We start from the raw sequence: 22,398 nt of genomic DNA, 5'->3' as shown, positions 1-22,398 counted from the left end.
GTTGAAAGAATAGATGAAAGGGATTTTTTTACTTTACCTAGCATGGTGTGAAATTCTGGAGACTCAGATTTTTGTCTTTATTCTCGGCTGACTTGGCCAATTCCTACTCATGTTGAGTGTTAGATATTTGAATAACATTGGTAATGTGCCCTTTTCGTTGTAGGGCAGAAATTGTTTGCTTACCTATGGCTTGTGGAGTCTAGTAGGTGGCATTGTATTTACATTCTCTTGTGGATCTAATTCTGTTTTCTTATAAGATGCTAAATAATTAGATACAAAAATGTCTTTTTTTTTCTTCATACTTATAATTATTATCTGCTATAAAGACCACCTCAGTGCCTTGTCTTTCCTTAAGTGATTTGCCTGTTGCATCATGTATCTATTCTGGTTGGCCATAATTGTCTTCTACAGAAAAATAGTAACTAAGAAATATTTAATGTGATTTTATGTTAACATTTTTAATACTTGATTTTGCTCCTAGTATTTAATTTTTAAAATCTCTTCCCTAGGGTTAGAGAAAAGGCTTGACGGTTGATACATGTGACAGTGCAGCTCATGATGGTTAATCCTAAACTTTAGCATCTGAATTCACTATATTTTATCAGCATAGAAAATAAACTCCTGCAAAAGTTCTAACAGAGAAACAAATGATATAATTAATAGAAATTCTGGAAAAATACAGTTTTTAAGAAAAATAAGACAGAAATTAAACCATACATTTCATTCTTGTATTACACCAGGACTAATCTTATGAGGAAACTGTTGGAAGGTTATGCTTGGTTATTTGACTATAACAGACAGTTCAGAAGACTCTTGAATGTTTTTTGTTGAGGGGCGTTGGAGAACGGGAATGGGGCAGGACAGTAGTTTAGAACCAGGAATGATTTCTCGTAAGGTGATAAGGATGTATTAAAAGTGATGAGTTAAGTGGTCCTTTACAAAAGATATTGGGAATACTCAGGTCTGGTAATCGTATATTAGCATCTAAAGCCCATACCTATGTACATTCATCAACTGTTATGTGAATAGTCAGTGTGAATTGTCTTATTTTCATTGTGTGAAGTTGTTTGGTGGTATTTTCAAGCTTTCTAGAAAGTTGACTAAAACAGAACTAAAAACCTTTGATTACCAGGAAGTTCCAGTGCAATCTCAGCAGCTGCTCTTTGACCTGGCAGTGGTGCTGGGAGGTGGCTGTTGGCGTTCCAAGTTGATTTCCAAGGATAAGTGTATCTTTTTTTATCAGGAAGGAGAGTCTACAAAAGAAGTATTAATTTAGGCACCGGTAGTGTTGAGTGGAGTTCTGCATACAAATGCATGGGATTAAAAGAGGACGATGTATACTCATGCCTGAAAGTGTGTCTTGTTAGCAGTGTGATGGCATAGGGGTGACTTATGTTTAATAGGATGTATACAGAAGAGTTATCCAACTTTAAAAGATCACCTTGTTTGGTAAAAACACGCACTGAGAGAAGTGACTTTACTTTTGATGTTTCCCATCACCTGTCCATTTTCCTGGAGCCTAATCTTGGTCTTGGTTTGGGTGGCAGAAAGACCAAGAGGGTCAGCTCCCATCTGAATACTCAAATGTAAACCCAAGTGTTCTTTTAGCTGGGATGATTTTCACAATTAAGGCCAGTGAAGGTGGTATGCTTTGGTAATGTCTTCTCTATTAATCACTTAATTAGAAGCTGGTTTCCTGTGTGGCAGAGGAGAAATCTAGGCAGGGGAGCAAGTTTTTCTGCATGGTGGTTGTGGCACTAAGTTAAATTCTTCAGCGCAGCAGATATCGTAACAACTTTTTCTTCAGAACGTGATACCTCTGTGCACAAAGCTAAGGCTTGACCTTAATATCAGATCATGCAGTGTTCCTGCAGTGCCATGGTTGAAAACTTGTGGTTGCCCTTGTTTGTCTGATTTTATCAAATTGCTATTGACTTGTCAGGTACTGTTAATGAAACTTGAGACAGATTAATCGTGGATTAACGCAGTGCACCTTGAATAAGGAAATTAGGGTTGCTTCTGTAGAAAAACTGTTACAGATAACTGCATTATGTGCCATAGAAATTAACTGAATGGCTTACATTGACTAAGAATGTGTTGCTAATTCCTTTATGTCCTGTGTTCTAAATGTTCTCTCGTCTCTGAAGGCACAGCTCATACTTTCAGGTTAAGCATCCAGAGATTTCAAAGAGATGAAGGTTTGGATTGTATTGGTTTATATTATATTAGTTTTACTTCTTACATACGTGTATCCTTGTTTTCAGAGAGCAAATCTCTTTCCCATTTGTCTGAAAGGGCATATGATGTCAGCAGACAAACTTAGTCCTGTGTTAGTGAGAGAATATAGCATTAGTGGACATCACGTGCTTTCTGCAGAATCAGTTCCTGTAGGATCAAGTGGTGATGGAATTGCTTAGTGCTACTATCCTGTGACATTTACATTTTGTTTGAATGGTATTAGAAGTCCTCAGATGCAGGAGAGCAGGAAAGTGGTTTGAAATGGAATGGGCTGTGTGTGTTTAAAGATGGTGATTGTTGTTGTAGGATAATTAAAACATAATGCAAGCTCTCACCATTTCATTTTTTCCAGTAATCAAGATGTGTTCTAAATTAGTAACCTAATTACTTACAGGGAGGAATTAGCAATGTCTTAAGAGTAAAGTGCGGTAAAAGCTGATCAGCTCGACATTGTCTTGTTGGGCTAAATGACTTGAGTCCAGCAGTACTGATTTTGGTTTTGACCAGTGAAATAGTCTGTTTTACATCTTTTATTAACACTGTAAACAGCAGTAAAAATCCACTTGAGCCTAAGTTCTTGTTGGATTTGTAGACTTTTTCTACGGAATTATCAATTTAAGTCTTGCCTGTTTGTAGAATATTCATCTAGTGTGTGTTACCATCTTCTGTAAAGTCTTTAACTATTGTCATCAACCACTTCCTAATAAAGCGTGTTGTTTTAACCTAATGTAATGAGAGCTAGCTAGAATTCTGAAGAGGCAAATTACTTGGCTTCAGTGGAAAGATGAGGGAAGTGGCAATGTGAGGTTTCTGCACTTGAGTAGATGCTTTTCTACCTTAAGTTTCTTCTTACTTCGTTGGCTAATCAGGTGAGATGTAAATATTAAAGACTGAGAGCATATCCCAAGGAAAGCTAGAAATCCAAAAAGCACATGTCACTTGTCCTTCCTTCCAAAAGAAAAAGTCCTGAGGATGGTTTTAAGATAACGGGTGAAAAGCTGTTCAAAAGTGATTATGTTGACATATTTTGTAGGTCATTACATTCTTTAAGCATTTGCTAATTTTCAAGTAAGGAGAGCTCAAAATGAAGTGCAATGAAAAGCTTTTTTTCTTGACTGAAAAACAGAACTCTGCATCTAATTATATGATGTTTTGAAGCAGCAGTTGAGAGTTATTTTGGCTTATTGTTTATGAAGTAATTTTTAGGTAAAACTGTTTCTTTTTTATATCAATGTCTTGTTTAGACTAGTAAGCTTATTGCTAATAGGGAGGAGTCATAGGATCAATTTTGAATAGTCACAATATATTGTTTTTCCTTAGATCTTTCCTGGTTTAGTGTGCACCTCTTACATTTTTACTACTACCTTTTTTTTTGGCAACTTTTCTCTTGCTCATTTTCTTGCATTCTTTCAACCCTCAAAGATGAGACTTTCTCAGTCTTCACTCTGTTTATAGGGAAGATGGGCAGTGTTGGGAAGGTACTGCGTTTTGGATCACACCATTCCTACACTATGAAGTCTTAGGACCTTTTGCTTTTGCTTTCCCATCACGTTGTTGATTTGTGTATTAAGGTTGGATTGACTTGTAAAACTGTACCTATACTTAGCATTTATTTCATTGCGCAGTACTGTCGTGGTTTTTCTTTAGATTTTCTGGTTCTTGTGTTCCTAACCTCTTATTACAGCTTTGATATATTCAAAAAATACCACTTCTGTTTCAGTGGGAAAATATTCTGTAATGAGTGAAGCTATGCAGGATTATTTCTTTTAATGATGACTATTATCTGGTACTGTGGAGAATGAAAGTAGTTCAGTGCCAAGAGCTCAAGAAATAATTTTTAGCAAGTGTCTGCTGGGATGTCTAGCTGTTTCTGAAGTGTAATAAAATTGGACCAGACTCTTAACTTTCTCAGCAGTTCTACAGAAACTATCTTTAACCATTGTGTCAGTTTGCTATGCTTTCTGTAGTGTGAGTGGCAGCCAGAAAGCCAACAAAATGCTAAATGTTTCAGGAAGGATATGAAGATGACAGATGACATCGTATTACAGCTAAGCACAACCCTACTGTCTTCACTCTTGTGTACAATTCAGGTCTCTGTATTTAAAGGAAGTGCATAACAGAACTAAAAAGAAGTAGAGAAGGGCAATAAAAATGTTCACGGGATGGAGCCTTACAAGAAGAGACTAAAAGATTGGAATTCTTTAGCTGGAAGTGGATGTGGTGGAAATTCTAGGAAAAAAAAGCCACAAAAACTGTGTATCCTACAAATGCAGGATGCAGTGGATTAAAATGGTGGATTTTCAATGGATAAAAGAAGCTGGTACTTCACATACTGGGTGGTGAACTACTGGCATTTGTTGCCATATGAGTTTGTGGAGGGAACCAATATCAGCACGTTCAAAAAATGGACAGCAGATCCATTGACAGATAGATTTAGTGGTTCAAAGTTGAATAGTCAGGGATGTACCATCTGATGTCGTACAACAATTGAATTTCTGGATGCACAAGTTATCCCTACACAGCATGTCTTGTTGCTGCTGTCAGGAGGGGTATTCTGGGTTTGAGGGACCATTGGACTGACTCTCTTAGAAACTAAAATCCTCAGTTAAATGTGAGTGGGAGGAGACAATCTGCAGAAGTGAGCAGTTAGGCCTGCTTATTATTTACAAGCTCTTTTTGAAGTCTTGAGTGTGGTTTCCATGGCTGATCAGTGATGGTTCTTCATTTATAAACCTGATGAATTATAAATGTTATATGAGGTAGAATCGTATATATTTAATCCTAATAAGAAGTATTGGGGTGCATGGTACAAATTTCAGTAATTTTACTTAATAGGTTATGTAAAACCTGAAGTACCACTTCTCTAGTAGTGAAGTATTAAATATTTGCATTTTTTTAATTTAACAACTTGATTTTATATATATTTCATCTCCTAAGCCAGTTTCAGATGTTTGTTGTTAAGAACGTCATACGGTTTCTCCTTCTGTCAATATTTCTGAAGTCTATCCTATACAAATATTTAATGTATATAGCTGCATACCTAAATGTCTGGGTAGTAAACATAGGCTAGTTTATGTTCCCTCTTAACTGCACACTCCCGACAAATCTTTGAAAGATATTTTAGTGCTGTTCTTTTGGTATTATGTGTGTTAGCGCTCCTTATAACTTCTGTGATAATTCAATTTTTTTGCAAAGCCTCAGGTCTTGATTTCTTAAAGCTAATTTGAAATTAAGTGTTCAGCCTTTAAGGTACATAATGACTAATCAGTGCCTGTTCTAACAGTTCACATTGCACTTCAGACACTTTTTGGTGAGAGTGCGGGTTTTATTCTTGGATGGATTTGTGGCAAGTGGTACATGTGATTCTGGCTAATTCAGAAAAAGTTGAGATTGTAACTGTAGCTCTGGGAAATTTTGTCAGATTTGATGGTGTCAGTTTTTTACCTCTCCCTGTTCAGCTCCTCTGCTCTAGTTCATCATTTGCAGAATTAGCAGAAGTGCTTGTTCCTCAGTCATTTCAATTCATAGTGTAGTATCTGACCCAAACTAAGGTGCAAGTCTTAGCAATGAAGTGACTGAGGTGTCAGCACATGTTGTCATCTGCCAACTCTGCTTTTGGGATCAGTGACTTCTGACAGGAACAGAGTCTGCAGCTGAGGATAGTAACTTAATCTGCTACAACAAGATTTGCTAGAGCTTGTCTATGAACATCTTTAAGCTTGCTGTCCCTTCAGCACAGGCTCTTATGCAGCCTTTTCTAATTTATTTGAAAAAAAATAACACAAGGAGAAATTACTTGCCCTACTTTATGATCTCTTTGCAACAATTTCTGTGTCTAACTTCTGACCTGTACTTTGAGAAAAAAGTACATATAGAGCTAAGCATATTATTGCTGACCATTACACTTTTGCAGGTATCAAGAATTCATATACCATTATATTAGTGTATTCTTACAGGTATATTTCTGAAAAATTATATTTAGCAGGTAAAGTTTTCCCTGGCTTTGATTTACTGGCTTGTGGTGTAGAACAATCCATTGTAGAACAATTCAATTTATGTACCCACAGGGTAAGCAGAACCAAAAGCAAAATGGAGACATTGGTAGAAAATGGTAAGACCTATTGTTCAAATTCTGACTGCAATACTGTGAATGGGAGTCATTTGAATGGATGCTTAAAGTTTAGAGGAATAAGAAAGCAGTACAAGTATGTTTCTGGGTTTAGCTTGTTAAAACTTAAAAGTTCTGTAATAAATACCCCTTGTTTGTATTCAGAATTCCAGAACTGGTCTTGAAGGAATATAGGTGCATACTTGGAATCACTTGAGTTAGTCGAGCGTGAAGATATTCATCAGTGTCACTGACCTCAAATAATAGATTCTAGTTTCAATACTTAACTTGCTAGGTGATTTTTTTTTTCTGGAATCTCTGAATGTTTACTAAATATCTGGAAATAATTCTACTTCTTTTCATAAATGTAGAATTCTTCAAGAACAAAAATGTCATGAGTGCTGATTCTGTTAGATGTTATTCTCTAGATAAATCTGAGAAAATGGTTTTCTTCTTTAATGTGAAATGTCAGCTGGCTGCAGGTTGAAACACATTCTAGATAGATAAGTATCTTCCAAACAATCAGTCAATTGGAAGAGATACTGTGAAGCTTTTGATTCTGAAGCTTCTAGAAGTGATGGATGAGGTCTATCTTTGGGATACCTAAAACTTCCCAGACAGTGGAGTACCTAGACCTATTACATGCTCTATTATTTCCACTTTGCCAAAGTAAATTTAGTTATTGCAGGCATTGTGGCCTTGGCAGTGCTGGAACAAAATTCTCTGACTGCATTGCTGAGATGATTTGCGGTCTCTGGGGACCAGAAATCTACACAACTCCTCTCAAATGCTTTCTTTAAATTGAGTGGAGTAAACCCACTTTATTTGGCAAACAGACATGTCAGTAAAATGGTTGCTTTGATTTCAAAAGTTGTAAATGTCTCCAGCTTTAAACCAAAGCTCGTAGACTTGACTTGGAAGATTGGATGCATTATGGTAAGTACTGGGATTCCTGGGGGGTTAGTCTGTTTTTTCCAGTGACTGTCACTAACTGCTGCTGCATTGATTATTTTCAGATTCTCAAGTGGATTTAAGGTATAATCTGACAAACTGCATTGTAATAATTCAATTTGAAGTGACAAAACAAAAATAATGGATAATAGATAATCCACATCCCAAAACTCGTTTCTGTTTCCTAAGTACTGATGGTAAAACGTAATGATAAAATCTAAAAACTCCATCAAGACTCGCAGAGATCAGATTTACCTGCTTTGATTTGCCTCAGTAACACAGTTGGTCAATTTGGCACTGAAGATTAAACTCGGTGACCAGCCTTGCAGTTGATTGCTCTGAGGAACTGGCGTGTGAACAGTGTTGCAACTCTTGTTCAGGAGGTCATTGTTTTTCAGATCTTGGAACCTTGTTTTTTTCGTAGGATCAGAATGCATGTTACAAGAGGAGTGATGGAAAAGAAAGGACGTTGTAGAGAGGAGGGTGCTGGCCTCTTCTTCCAAGTGACAGGGGACAGGACAAGAGGGAATGGCCTCAAGCTCCGCCAGGGGAGGTTTAGGCTAGACGTTAGGAAAAAATTCTTCACAGAAAGGGTCATTGGGCACTGGAACAGGCTGCCCAGGGAGGTGGTTGAGTCACCTTCCCTGGAGGTGTTTAAGGCACGGGTGGATGAGGTGCTGAGGGATATGGTTTAGTGTTTGATGGGAACGGTTGGACTCGATGATCCGGTGGGTCTCTTCCAACCAGGTTATTCTGTGATTCTGTGATTCTGTAATGTGTGGAGCTGCTAATAAAAAAAACTCTGTCTGTGAGGCATTAGTACTGTTATCAGAGGATCTGCTTTCCAGTAAGGTACCAGTGCTGTTCACAGTGTACCTGCTGGATTAGAAGTTGAGCTTTTTAGAAAACCAATACTGCTTCATGTCTGTGCTACCTTCTTTTGGGTTTTAGGCTTAGATGAACTCTAAAGCACACAGACTTGCTTTGGTACATATGACAGCACTGCAACATTTGCTGTTACTTTTCGAACTTTCTCACTATAATAAAACTAAAGTATTTCCCAAATAGATTTTGCTGGCCTAGAATGTGATGTCTGAATTCTCAGTTAAAATGCGATGTTGATGATATTTTCAGTCTGCTTAACTTTGCCTGGAAGACCATATTAAATGGCTTCATAATTAGACTATATGGTATGTGTAGGAACAGCAGTTGTGTGTTCTAGCGAGTAAAAGAATTCAAACTTGCTGCCTATACCGTAGCCTGCCTCCTGGCCGAGACCCTGCGGAGCCGTACTGCAGGGTGCGCAGCAGTGTCAGGGAAGGAGCATTCTGTTGTCCAAGAGCCCCGTTCTCTTTACTCGTGATTAAAATGCAGGTGTCTGAGCAAATAAGCTGTCAAGACCTTGGAGAGCCTGGTTAGCATAGCACAGTCAGAAATTAGATTCAGCACGATTTATTAGTTTTGGGCCACTGCCAGTTATGCCAGACCCAGGACCTTCACAGGGTCACAGGACTTTTTTTCTTTTTTGTCTCTGTCTTGTCCTCTAAACTCACATCTGTGAGCTTTGCTGTTATGCAGTTTCCCCGTCTTTTACTGCTCACTCAAAATGTTGACTACAATGTTTTTGTTGCAGATAAAAAATGTATTTTCTTTCAGGCATTATATTGAGTGGTACTTTGAAAATTGTGCTAGAAAACTGTTCTTACTTGACCTGCAGTCATGTCAGGCCTCTTGATTACACTCAATCACCCAGTCCTGTGGTGAAAAAATACTACTGGTTGAAAAAACAAACTGTTGAGGCAAGCTGAGGTCCTGACAACCCCTCCCCTTGAGCTGGGGAGTGGAGGGAGCCAGCAGCACTGCCTGAACAATGCTATTTATTATAGCTGCTATAGCTGTGTGGTAGGTTGACTAAAATTGCACCCTTGTAATTTGGATGCATTTTTCTCTTTATATAGCTATTTGGATCCTTTTCTGCACAGTCCTTAATAAAATCTTAAAAGTAATTACTTTTGTAAATTGTTTATTTCTGTAATCAAACCAGTTTGATTTTTGTCAAATAGCCTGTTGTTCCTTTAATGAAAAAAGTGTGATTTAACTTCTGTAGTTAAGTTCTGTTAACTTATCTGCACATGCTTTTGCATGTTTCCTTACTTTGTCCCGTGTATCTCTACAGTTTACGCTACTGATATTTAGACCTTTCTGGTCCTTTCGAGAAGTTGAGCAAAACCAATTCTAGCTGAAGGTTTGCATTGTTTTCTTTGCATAAGAGAAAACTGAAGCTCACTGACTTCTGTAAATTGTTGATTTATATTAATAGAGACTAATCTATTTTCATTTTTAGAAGAAAGTATCAAATATTTTCCCCATAATGTGACCTAGTACATTTGAAAAAATGCCAGGAATGACAGATAACTTAAAATAGTCTGCAAATTCAGGTGCACATCAAGAAATTACTGCTTAAATTGTAGTCTTATTTGCATTTGGTGACGTTATTGGATTGCATTTGAATTCTCATTTTTGCCAGAGCTCGAAAGCTCCTATCGATAAGTGGAAACCAAAATTCCTAGTCTTAAATCCCCTTTGTAAATTTCTTCTGAAATTAAAAAAGCAGGTGGTATTCTGTGCCATCCTGATTTTTCTGACCTGCAGGGTGTTTCTCCCAATTTATGTTACCATTGGGTACTCCTCTGTTCCTAAATCATTTGTTACTGATGATGCAGCACTGCTTCAGAATGGGTTTGGATGTTATTTGTTCTTTCACTTCAGCACAAGAGGATAAGGAATTTTCTTGTACACATTTTGTCTGAATTTTTTTTTTAGGTATAAACTGGCTCTTCTATACACAATAAGAGTTGGTAACAATTTAGCTTTTAAAAATCTGTAAGTCATCAAAAATGCAATTTTTTTGGTGATGAGGAGATACCACTGTTTTATGTGCAGATAATCTCACGTTAGAGCTTTTTGCGGCTGAGAGTGAGAAGCATCTTCTAGGTTTTTCTGTCATTTTATTCCACTGAGCAGGCTTGTGGAGAGCTCCAGTGATCCCAAAGCCAGTGTAAAATAAGCAAGAAAAGGGGTTTGGAATAAGGTGAAGGCTGTCTCCATGTTGCATGATCATATCCTAAAGTTCAATTGGGAGAATAGGTAGGGAGAAGTAGAGGCTGTAACTTAGGATTGTTCTGAAACATGATATATATGCATGTGTCAAGGCATGGGTGGTGTGTTGCTGCATTCTGAAATTATTCAGCTGTGCTGCTCCAGTGTATTGTGAAAATTTGCTGCTGTGAAATCTTGAAAAATGTGTCTAGGAAAAAGTTTCAGTTTGAGCTGGTCAAGTCTCCTCAAATTGCTAGGCAAGAGAAGGACCCAGTATTTGCAAGCTTTGCAGTTACAAAGCATGGGCATACAGTAACTAGAGTTCTTGCTGCCCCATTAGACAGATTTGTGTGGTAAGGGTCTGGATGAAGTTTCTCAACTGAAAACTCTTCTCTTATGTAAACCTGACTGTTTCTTAGGATGACAGCAGTGAAGGCAGAAGTGTTGTGCTGTTGTAATGGCTCTGGTGCTTCACAGTGATATTGGGAGTTTTCTTTGCAAAATGTGCTGGGTTTTCCTGTTGTTTGTAAAGTAGATGTGCCAGACTAGATTGTGGTAATTTCTGCATACATAACCTTTTCGGTTTCATTTTCATTGAATTTCCTATGCCTGAGTCACAGAAAGTACTCTTCACTATTACTTATTTGGCTGATGTCTTTGATCTGAAAATTTTTGTGTAAGGACTGTGGCAGCATCCCCAGTGGGGCATGTAGAAATGCTGATATTGGTACTGAGCCACATATGTCCATTCAGTGCTCTTGCTGTCTGTTCTGTCATCTTAGCCTTGTCCTTTGACACTGGATTCTACTTTTTAAACAAGCAGGGAATTTAGAGTAATTCAAATTTGCTCGTCTTTGGATTATTGCTTGAATGAAAAGTTACTATGGTTTCTCCAATATTGTATGGAGTTACTCTCCATATCATTTAGTTCTAGACTCTCCCCTTTTTCCTTGCCTGTGTTTTCATTCCCTGCTCTGGCTTTTCTCAGGAGAAATCAAGATCCTCGCTAGGATTCATGCTATGTGCAGCTTTGCGTGGTTTGTGGAGCAGCAGTTGAAGTCTTGACACTTGATTTTGCAATGGGGCGAGGCTGCTAGTTTTTGGGGAAAATATTGAGAATACTTCTAGCCATCCTGACTACGTAATTGGTGGTGAACGCCAGTATTTCTGGCAAATTTTGTTAATCACTTTTTCTTGGGATAATTTCATAATTGTAACACTTTTCCAGAATGCTTTAATATCATGGAGTCTTGCCATTGCAGACTTGGACTTAAAACTGGTGTTAGATTACTGATTTGTCTCCACCTGTAGAGGATGACACCTTTCTGTGTGGTCTCTGCATGAGAGGGCAGCGTTCAGGACCATTGTTTTGCTGAAGGATTTACAAAGTAATATTTCACAGTTCATATTTTTACAGTTATGTAAATGTGAATTTAAGAAAGAAGTACCTTATGGCCAGAGTGTTATGGTTACTTTGTTCAAAGGATTAGTATAGTAAAACCTGTTAAAGGCTAATTTACTGAAGGCTTTATTCTTTAACCCAAGGTGGAACTGCCAAATATGGAGCTTACATTCTTAGATAAGCTTAATTATGGGATATTTGGCTCTAGGATTTTGAATTTAATACCAGTTTATCTTTAGTTGGATAGTATCAGTGTGTTCTTATGAAGGTCAAACCTCTAATAAGTTTGTTCCGAAGGAATCAATACTATGGTTCTTCTGGAATGAAATTTAACAATGATTACTGAAGACACTGCTACCTAAAGTGGCTGTAAATGGCACTGTTTAAAGTTTGTCATTGAGGTTATTTTGGGACATGGAGTTCTTTCTGATTCAGAAGTACCTGATGACTGAATTCTAAATATTGGGGCAGTAAAGTGCTCTGATGTTTTCTTTCAAGAGATTTATCAGTTATGTTGATGTAAGGTATATAAACATGTTTGCATCACCGGTATGTAGAACTTGTACAAACTTAATCTTTAGATATTCGTTGAAGGGATTGAGTGTGTGATTGGTTCTTCTAAGTATTACTCAGTAAGTTTGGGTTGTTTGGTTTTTTTAATGTATTCTTAATGTTCAGTGCCCTTGTGTACATTACCCATACAATTTACTTCACCGAGTGGTGAAATGCAAAGATGTCCTGCATTTATCACTGGAAGATGTCCTTGCTCTCTTCCCATTTCCCATTACAAAATATCTGAATTGCTGCGATCTGAACATCAGCCCTAGGATGTAAACTTTCTGTGGTAAAGAAGTTTCATTATCTTGTATCCATTAGATTTTAATTTAACTTAATTTTTATGCACAGTCATATCAGGTAGAAGAGGTTTCCAAATATCTTCTCTTCCCTGTTGAGAAACTTGTTGCAATTTTTATAAAAGTAAAAAATACACATGAAGGGTCAAGTGGGACGAATTAGTGAATTTTGAACCTGTGTAGAAAACCAGGAAGACTTGACTGACTGTTCCTGGACTATGATTTCTGTTTTCTATTGCTGTTACAGTTTCCTTTGTTGTAGTGGGCAGTAGTAGGTAATGTGAGTTTATAGAACTAATTTTAGTTGTCGGGTGCTTCAGAAGGTTATAACAATGGGGCAACATTTCTGTTGGGGTGGGAGGTTATTTTTTTTGAAAGAGTAATTGTGGACTCATTATTACAAGCAAGTGTAAAGTGCAGGTTAACACACTTATTACTGTTTATCCATTTCACTGGCACAGAATATTCAATGTGCTTGAGAACATTTTTTTTTTTTTATAAGAAGCAAAAATTCAGTGTTCAGCTTTCACCTCTAAAATTAGGAGAGGAAGAAGGCTTTAAAGATGCTACAGAAGAAGGAAAAGGTTGGTTTTAAACAGTTTAACGTTACTATTTGAAGAGTCATCTTCAGCTTGATCAGTGTAAGAATTGAGAGGAAATAATTCCTCAAATTCAAATGCTGTGTTGCAAGTTCACTGCACTAGAAGATGCACTTCATGATCTTGGAGGTTTCTGCTGAATTCCACCTTCCTAGGTGTTGAGTCTTTGTTCCTTAGCCTGATTTGGGAGTTCTTTGGAAGGGATTTACATCACTTAGCTTATCAGTGGTGTTCCCTGACTTATGTATAGTGATTTTTAATATCCAAGTTCCACAGCTCAAATGATGTGGTTTTCTGAACAGGTCTATTGCGCCACTACATATGAAAAAGTTTACCGCTTTTCATAGAGAAAGAAGTCTTACATTCTTATGAATTTATCACAATTTTCTACTGTTTTCTGAATAAAAAGAACATCTGCTTTAACAATGTTTCAGAAACTGAATGTGCTTTATTTGATTTAGCAAGAGTTTTAACTATGAAGAGCTCTACTGCCCCAGTGCTTATGTTCTGAAATCAGTTTGCACAAGTATGTATGTTCCTGTCAGAGTTTTATCTTAATTTGTTTAACCAATTGCTAGCATTAAGCTCAAGAGTCCACTTGGGTTTAACAGGAGAGAAAGAGAGAGACTGTTTTAACATTAGAGACCTTCTCTGACATAGCTTGACAAAGGCTACAAGAGATATTTCTCATGCGTTTTTGTTACAAAGTCTAGCAGTGAGGATTGCTTACAAAGCATGTGATTGTTCACATCTTGTAGTGAACTTTTAATACTTTACATAAAGTATTTTTCTACAGGCTTTCCTCATGACCTGTGTTTTGAGTTATCAGGTGGTGTTCAGCAGCTTTGCCTTACAGTATGACCAAGGAATCAGCGTGAGTTCTTCAGTCATGGTTAACATTGTTCCTGTAAGTTTAGCAGATGATTGTGATAAATACTGGGAAGGTTTGAAATAAGAGTGATGTAATTTTCATCCATTTCCAAGTGGTTATCCCATGTGAATTCCATTTTAGTATACACATGCCTGAGGTGGTGGTAGTTACTTCTATTAGTGTTTGCTCAGTAAGCGTACCATTTTATGCAGTCTACTGCAAGTACTCAAAAAAAAAATAATCAAGATTTATCTCTGTCGTTAGTGTCTGCTGTTTAAAAAAAAAAAAAAAAAAAGGAAAAAGCTTTTGTTTCAGACTTGTGGAGTCTCATCTGCTGTGTTTATACTATTTACAAAGATGATAGGTTTAGAATTGTACTTGAGTATCTTCGAGTAATCAATGTAGTGAGATGCTTAGACTTCTCAGTGGTACCTCCTTTAATGCTCTCAAGATGCAGGTGTTCAATTTACTATTTTTGTTTGGGAGGAAATGGGCTCAAAGATGAATTCAAGTTTTGCGATCCTTTACACATATTGTGTCTGAGGTTATGCATTTTAAGAGACACCAATAGATTCTTTTGACTGTCCTGTTTATATCATCAGGAAAAAGTGCAAGTGGTTGTGTGTGGTTCCTGTTTTTTTTCTTGTGGGTTTCATTTGGGTTTTTTTAGAATGAAAAACTCTTTCAAAATCAGTAGCTATTGAGAGCTTTTTGGGGACGAAGGGAAGTGGATGAATTCACAGAATATGATTCCATGATATGTGGTTCCGTTAGAGTTTGCTCTCTCTGCTACCAGCAGCAGGGGAAGTTTCTACTTGTCTCTGTCCTCATGTCTTTAACTCCCTGGTGTCCACCACTTGTTTCTTGTGCCTGTCACCATTCAGATTATTGCAAGCTGTTTGAGCATAAGACTTCAACCTAGACCAAACAAAAATATTTTGTAACATTCTGTAGTCTTGTTGAATTAAGGTGACTTAATGACAGAGAGATTTGACAAGCTTTAGAGCTATTGGAGAAGGTAGTAATGGCTGTACAGCCTTAAAGTGGAGAGGGAAAGGGAACAGTCAAGAGAGACTTAAGAGACTGCAGTCTTTGGCAGCAGCAGACTAGCCCAGCTCAACAGTCCAAGGAGTCATACTGACAGTCTTTTTCTGGTTCTTGTCATAAATTCATGAACTATGGGATCTCTGTTTGAAAGAATCCAAAAAGTAGGGCACACTTTGAAAGCCTAGTCAGCTTTGTTCTGTGGTAGCAGTTTGGGGAGTAAGCTGTGCCCAAACACATAAATTCTGTGATTTCCCTGAAGAGATTACTGAAATGTTCTGCAAATATTAGTAATGTGACTGACAGTGTAAAGAAAGTACAACACTTTGCAGATTCTGAACTGTTGTCTCAGTCTGCAAAACAGTGGGTTCTGACTTTGAGTGATCATCTATTTCTCGGGATTGAGAAAGGTTCCAGCAGATTTCAGGGACAAAAATTTACTTGGGCATAGTCTTTATCGGCAAGCTCCAACTGTCACCAATTATTTCTTTGGGGATATATTTGCCAAAGCTATCCATTGCATTTATCCTGCTTGAGGATGGTTTCTTTCTTTCATAGTAGAAAATGTCTAACAGGACATCTTTAGCATAGTAGTAATATTGACATGAGTATCATAGGAAAAAATGCATACACTGCATGGCTGGTTTTCCTTGCTTACAGCATCTTCCAGGAAAAGCAGGTGTGGATGACGTTAGAGAGAAGACCTTGAGGAATAGTGCCCATTAAGTGAAAATCCTTCAGAAGGAAAATTAAAAAAATTATGCAGCGGGTTATTTAGGTTTTTGCTCAGTGAAACAGTCACAATCTCAGATGAGCTTAGGAATGAGAAACTTGTGACGTGACCTGAATGTCTAAAATAGTTTGTGGGTGGGTTGTTGTTTTCCCTTATAAGTAACTAGAGAAGAGCTTAAATGAAACATGATGCTCTGAAGCATAAGTGACTGAGTTCTGTGAAGTGCAGTGATCATCAATACAGTTTGTCTTATGTTCTGTATTTCAGAATTTCTGTCTTCAGAAGTCTCAACTCAGTTTTTGTGGTCAGAACAAAAAAGGTCTGAAAATCATTATTCCCTTTCCCTCAACATGACTGGGTAATATAGTAGAGGCACTAATCTGGTTAAATTAAAGGCAGTAACTAAAAAAAAAAAAATCATTTTGCTGTCACTGATTCAGAGAATATTGCAAAATGAGTTGAAAAGAGAGCCCAAGAAGGAAGGCCCCATAAAAGAGTGGAGCATGTGTATCTTTGTTACATAATGTTGTGAGGCTTTGCTTTTTGAACTTCAAAGCCTATAGCTCAATCATATAAAATTTTAAGACAGTCTTGGTCCCTATATCCAGCCTCTTTTGAAGACTGTTAAATGAAATGGCTAACCGTTCAGCATTTTTGAATGAAAGCCTGCAAGGAATATCTGTCTTCCCCTTTTCTTTGGTGAATGATTCTAAATGTTTTTATCAGATTCAACAGGTATTGGAGTATTAAAACGGGAGTAGGGAAGAAATTTCTCTTTTTCCAAAATATTGTAAATATGGCATAAAAACTAACTTGCTGTGGAGGATTAAACTAATGCCATTTTGTTTGAATTTAAGTGTTACATGAGATGTAAGTTGTGGACCATCATACCTTCAATTTAATTTGTGATCAATTATTATAATTTTGGCTGAATCGCCTGTCTGAAGGCAGCGTCATTTACATTTTAGTATTCATAAATGTTTACTGTTAGTACTGTATTTTACATAGTCATTTGCAGGCATTAATATTGAAAATAACATACTAAAAAAAAATGGGGATTAAAATGGAATGAGGGTGCAGAGCCCAAGCCAAAAAGGATACAATTTGAAGCAGGGGTTGGGGGAGACTTTATTAGAGAACTAAAATAGCAGCAGTATTTTTAATTTCATGGAGAATATAACCACTGTTTAAAATGAGGACAGGCATGTTTACTTTTAAGACAATGAAATCTGAAGTCTTAACTGTCTGTGAATGGGTGATAAGAAATTGCTGTCTTGTTATCGTGCTTCTGGCTGTCCTGTGAGATCTGTTAACAATCCTTGGAATTCTAGGAATTTCTCTACTCTTAATTTGTTACGCTTGAGTGTTTCTCAGCGTTTGGAATAACTGCTAAATTAAGATAATTCTCTTTTTCTTTCACTGTCTTATTATCTTTCATTGCAGCACATAGAGATCTGCTTTATCTGCTTATGTCTTTGTATAAAATAAACATATCTTGTTGCAGGGATTGTAGGTACTGAAGACTTGATTAGAACTAGGTATTCAAATGTATGCATAGTTTTAGCCTGTCAATCGAAGCTGTAGTTGTATGCTGGGAGAGTAAATCTGTGTGCTGCTTTGGGGTAATGTGGGTGTCAGACCGTTTAATGAGCTATAGTGTTGGTTGTTTCTGTGAGCTACTTTGAAGCTCAGTGTGTTTGTTTTTTTCAGGTTTTCATTAATTGGTGCACAGACTGCCCTCTGCCGTGCTCTTCACCTCAAGTAGAATTTGGGTCTTGTCAGCCTGAAGAGTTTCTCGTAAGTGTTAAAAACATGTTAAACTATATCAGAGCTTTATTGATGGTACAGATGGCAAAATATAAACAGAAGTTAAATAATATATTATCGAATTGTAAAATATGCTTAAATGACCTTGGCAGAAGTCTCAAGTTTTTCTGTCTAGATGTGAGTTTTAGCAGTAAGCTTCTTGAAGCCTACTCTGATTGGTTTCTGTTGTCATTCCCTTTCCCTGCTCTGTAGTCACCTCAGCTGAAATTTATTCCCTCTCATGTCTGTTTTTCATTTGGTCTAAAAAGTAGAATTAAACAATGTTGATGTGTAACTGATAGTGTATATTTAAAGGGAATTGGGGAGAATAAGAAAGGTGTTTATCCTTAGTGTGTTCAACAATTGTTCTTAATCTCAGTCAACTTTAAAAACATTTTAACTATTTGTGTAACTGAGAAAAAAGCATTTGTACTGCAGTGGAAAGACAGATTTGTTATGACTAAAGCAAGCTGCTTGCACAGTGGTTCTGCATGACCTGTGCTTTCATTTTTAACTGATTAAAGAAGCTCAGTATTGAGATACTAACTGAAGAAGATTGCTGTTAATACAGCATGCAACTTATTTTTCAGATATTGCTAAGAATTTAAATAAGATTCAAGTGTTCCTCCCTCTTCAAATGAGTGCTATGTTATTTCTTTTATAAAAATCAGCCTGTTCAGTTTCTTAAAGCTTAGACCATGCTTAATCTGAGGGGCATTAATTGCTTTTAACCTAATAGAGATAAAATATGGTAGTAAAACTAATGTGTCGTAGTGTATCCTACATATCCCTCCAAATGATTTCACTCACCGGAATCACTGAGGCTGTGTTTTCTGAAGATTGCTGTAAACAGACCAATTGAAGTGCTGTACTTCAGAGGTTTTATTGGCATCATTCCTGCTTTTTGAGAGGCTTAAGCCATCTGCTGACCAAGCTTGACAGAACTCACAAAGTGTTTTTTCGTCTCTGTGTTTGGGTAATCATCTCCGTTTCCATAGCTGGAAGATGAGCTGCCATGGTCTCAAAATCTGAGGAGAAGCAGTGGAGTGAGCAGAGCAGTGATGTTTCATGTCTGGCATGTGATGTAGGTCCTGCAGCTCCTAGCCTGAGCACGGTGGGAGCCGACAAAGCTGTTGGCATGGGAACCAGTGAATGCGGAGTCCTGCAAATGGGGGGCTGCAGCTGCTACCCACGGGAGCCCTGACACCGGAGAAGTCAGAGCGGGAGTAAAGGTCACCTCCCTGGGCCAGATGAGCACCTGGTTGCCGATTTGGACATTTGGTAGTAAAGAAGAGTACTTTGATTAGTGATGATAATTACAGGTTTTGCATTTTTGCTTTCGACTTTGAAGCAGCAAGAGTCGTTTATGCAAGCTCCACTGTCTAGTGCACTGGGTAATTAAATTAAACATGACCTCTTTTAGAAATATATCTAGTAGTCTGACATGATTAAAAGTTACAACAGTGACAGAGACAAGAATAGAGTATTGTATAACACTGAATATTTATCTAAAACAGTGTTTGGACATGCTTTAGAAAACAATTTATTTTTCAGCAACGAAACAGCTTAAAATCCACTATCTTGTTTGTTATGTGCAAACACACAATGAAATTATAATATATATTCTTTGTCATTATTTCCTATAGTTTGTACACAAATTGTGAATATTTCACTGCATAGGTGCAGGTGCTGAAGAGAGGTCTGCATGATGTGGCTGTTGATTGACAGGACTTACTCCCTTACTGTTTTTTATGGAAAACACTTCGTTCATATCTGTTCTGTAGGCAGTAGCCCTGTATCTTTTGAAGTTGATAGTGTAGGCTAGCCAGTTCTTCAGCTGTGATTTTTTTTTTCTGATTGTTGCTGCTGTTGCATCAACAGATAAATAAGCCTAATGAGTATGTTTTTAGATATACCTTAAGCGTCTAAATGCACTACCAATGCAATTAAAAAATGTGCTTACAATTTTCCACATTTGCCTGTTGGGCAATTTGTTTATACAGTTTATAAAATTGGAATTTGACCTTAGCATCTGAATTTTCAGTTTCATCGCTTCCTCTGTGCTTTAATATTGCAAGTTAACATTGTTATTTGTCTTGTACAAATGTAACTGAGAAAGTGCTACCAATGAAAATTACTTTCCTTTTAAGAGGTTAGCCCTTTTTGCTGTTGTTCCACATACCTTGCACGTTTAAGTGAGCATGGAATGTTGAAACCTCTTGGCATGTCTGAAAGCCCTTTGGGATACACATCTTGAACTGAGTTACTGTGCTTGACAGGTTTTATAATGAACCCTAGTCTGAAATTCTTAGAAATAAGAGTCAAATGGGTATTAAAGGAAGAGTTTTCTTCCAGTGTCAAGACTATGTGTATAATTAGAGGAAATCACATAAAATATGGTAAACTATAAGCCCCAAACAAACTGTACTGGAAGTTGCGGTCTCGAGTGTGTTGCCAAGTCAGAGAGAATTCTTTTTTTCTATTACAGAGTGTTTTAAATTAAGAAAACCAGTATCCTGGTGTTGTAGGTTTTGTAACTTTAGAAAAACATCAGGCTGACCCAGTCTGTACCAGGTATTTTGGATATTACTAAGATCCATAGGAGATATCTGTGAAGTATTTTCTGCCATAAACTCCAGTCTTTAGCTCTCATCAAGTAGTGGTTAATTTTATGCTGTGTAACATGGTTTGTGATGTATTTTCCTTTATGTAATTGGCTCCCAAGAGCCTTAGCTTTACAGATTCCCTGAAATACTTTTTAAGAAACAAATTATGCTTGGGAGATGACACAGCGAAATCTGGTGGGGTTTTTTTCTACACTGAGCTTCAATTTGGGGAGTTACAGAAATACTTTACTTTATTATTTTGTGATTTTCTGAAGTGCTGAGTAAAAATTACCAGAAGACTCACCGTTATATGAGCCGTTAAAAATACATGGTAGAGATCTCTGGCATAATTTTATGCTGATATTTTGTTAGTAGTTCAGATATCAGCAAGCATCTTGTATGTGATTTTAATCTAGCTTTTAATTCACTCCAGCAACCTAGAATTCCTCTTCCAGTTGTTTTTAATTAATATATTAATATACCATGTTTGTCATAGTATATGGCTTTCAGCTGATAAATCCTTTGTGCTGTGCCTGATGTTAAATAGACATTTCTTGTATTTATAATGTAATTACAGGTGTAGATTGGGCTTTTATACTCTCAGATGTGCCAAAACTAATGAAATTCAGTTGGAGGCGAGTGCTGAACTCCCTTGCAGTCATTTAGACTTTGCAGCTTTAATGAATTTTAAAAAGGGAGCTATCAAGTTTAATCATACTTCTAGCATTGAAAGAATTTTAACCACTGAAATGTAGCACAAACCATCAGCCTCCAGAAAATGTCATTTTTGCTCTTTGGAAGCTGCTGGAGCAAAACAAATTTAATTTTACTGTACAAAATTTAGTTGCTAAAGCAATTAGGATCGTTATGCACACAGCCATAGTCCCAAGGAAGCAAATGAAACCTTAAACCACCTTACTTCTGCTTCAGTCCCTGTCAGTATGTGTTTTATATTGGTATCTGACAAAAATGATTGTGTTTATGTATGCTTAGTCTTTGGCAGGGCTTATGGGGTGTCTGTGCTTTGTTTAGCGTATTCAGGGTGTCTAAAGAGACGATAGAAACCTGACATTGTTAGGGGTCAGTATGAAGAATGATGCATGAGTTGTAGAATACTTACTATTCTCAAAAATGCTGTATAGTTGGCAAGACCGTGGTGGTGGCTGCTTCTTTAGTTTTGCTGTTTTGAACTTGCACCAGAAGTATGATTTGTTTGTTGTGCATAATTACTTCATAGTGGAATTGTGTGATGCCTGATGGTGATCAGAGTGATAGAAATGCTATTTCTCAATAGCTGTGTTTGTTAGCATTTTATACAAACCCTCCTCTGTGGGTCAAAACTTGGAATATTAGAAGTAATCTGAGGAGAATAGACTTTAATGTGTGCTTTCCAGGACTATATTGGTAAGACTCGTGACATGAATTTGAACAGAAGCCAGTCATAAATTCATTAATGGCTATAAATTGGAGGGGACAGATTTAGACTAGACATAAGGGGAAATACCTTCAGGGTGAGAGTGGTGAGGCACTGACACAGGTTGCCCAGGGAAGTTGTGGATGCTTTGTCCCTGGAGGTGTTCAAGGCCAGGTTGGATGTGGCCTTGAGCAGCCCTAGTGGGGGGTGTCCCTGACCATGGCAGGGGGGTTGGAACTGGGTGATCTTTAAGAAGGTCCCTTCCAACCCCAAACTATTCTGTGACTCTAAGAGTCTATAAATCTGCTCTGTTTGGAGAGATCTACATGTCCTGTGGAAACACTGAGGCTCCCCTGCTAAGTATTGGAAGTTCAAAGGGAGATGGTCAAAGTCACAATTTAACCCTATTAAACTTTGAGCAACCAAACTCTGTAACACACTTGTACATATGTAAAGAGTAAAGAAGTTGATAGTGGAAGAGAATTCTGTTAATTCCAAGTATTCCTTTATGTATTTTACATATGATATAGTAAAAATCAGTGTTACTGACTGTCTGTAGAATCTCCTCCTTAGTATAAAAATGAATGGGAAAAAATAAGCTTTTTTTGGGGCTGAAAAGCTAGTTCATCCAATGATCTGCATCCTGCAGAGAACAGACTTTGTATAGCAACCT

The 22,398-nt window shown here is 37.3% G+C and overlaps 1 protein-coding gene across 3 annotated transcripts in view; it reads left to right on the top strand.

Annotated features, from left to right (window-relative positions):
• The window catches only part of PALS1 (protein associated with LIN7 1, MAGUK p55 family member), a 56,721-nt gene that overhangs the window by 3,007 nt on the left and 31,316 nt on the right, over positions 1 to 22,398 (top strand). For 2 of the 3 annotated variants that reach the window (XM_069858179.1, XM_069858180.1), the window contains exon 2: positions 17,610 to 17,696. The exons of the other annotated variant lie outside the window; for it this stretch is intronic. The gene's annotated coding sequence lies outside the window, so the exon portion shown is untranslated. The remainder of the gene's footprint in view (positions 1 to 17,609; positions 17,697 to 22,398) is intronic. 3 annotated transcript variants of the gene reach the window in all.

The sequence above is a fragment of the Phaenicophaeus curvirostris genome, chromosome 5, assembly GCF_032191515.1.
Source record: "Phaenicophaeus curvirostris isolate KB17595 chromosome 5, BPBGC_Pcur_1.0, whole genome shotgun sequence".
Lineage (NCBI taxonomy): Eukaryota > Metazoa > Chordata > Aves > Cuculiformes > Cuculidae > Phaenicophaeus > Phaenicophaeus curvirostris.
The sequence above is the reverse complement of the archived record's forward strand: the minus strand, read 5'-3'. Positions and strand labels throughout refer to the sequence as shown.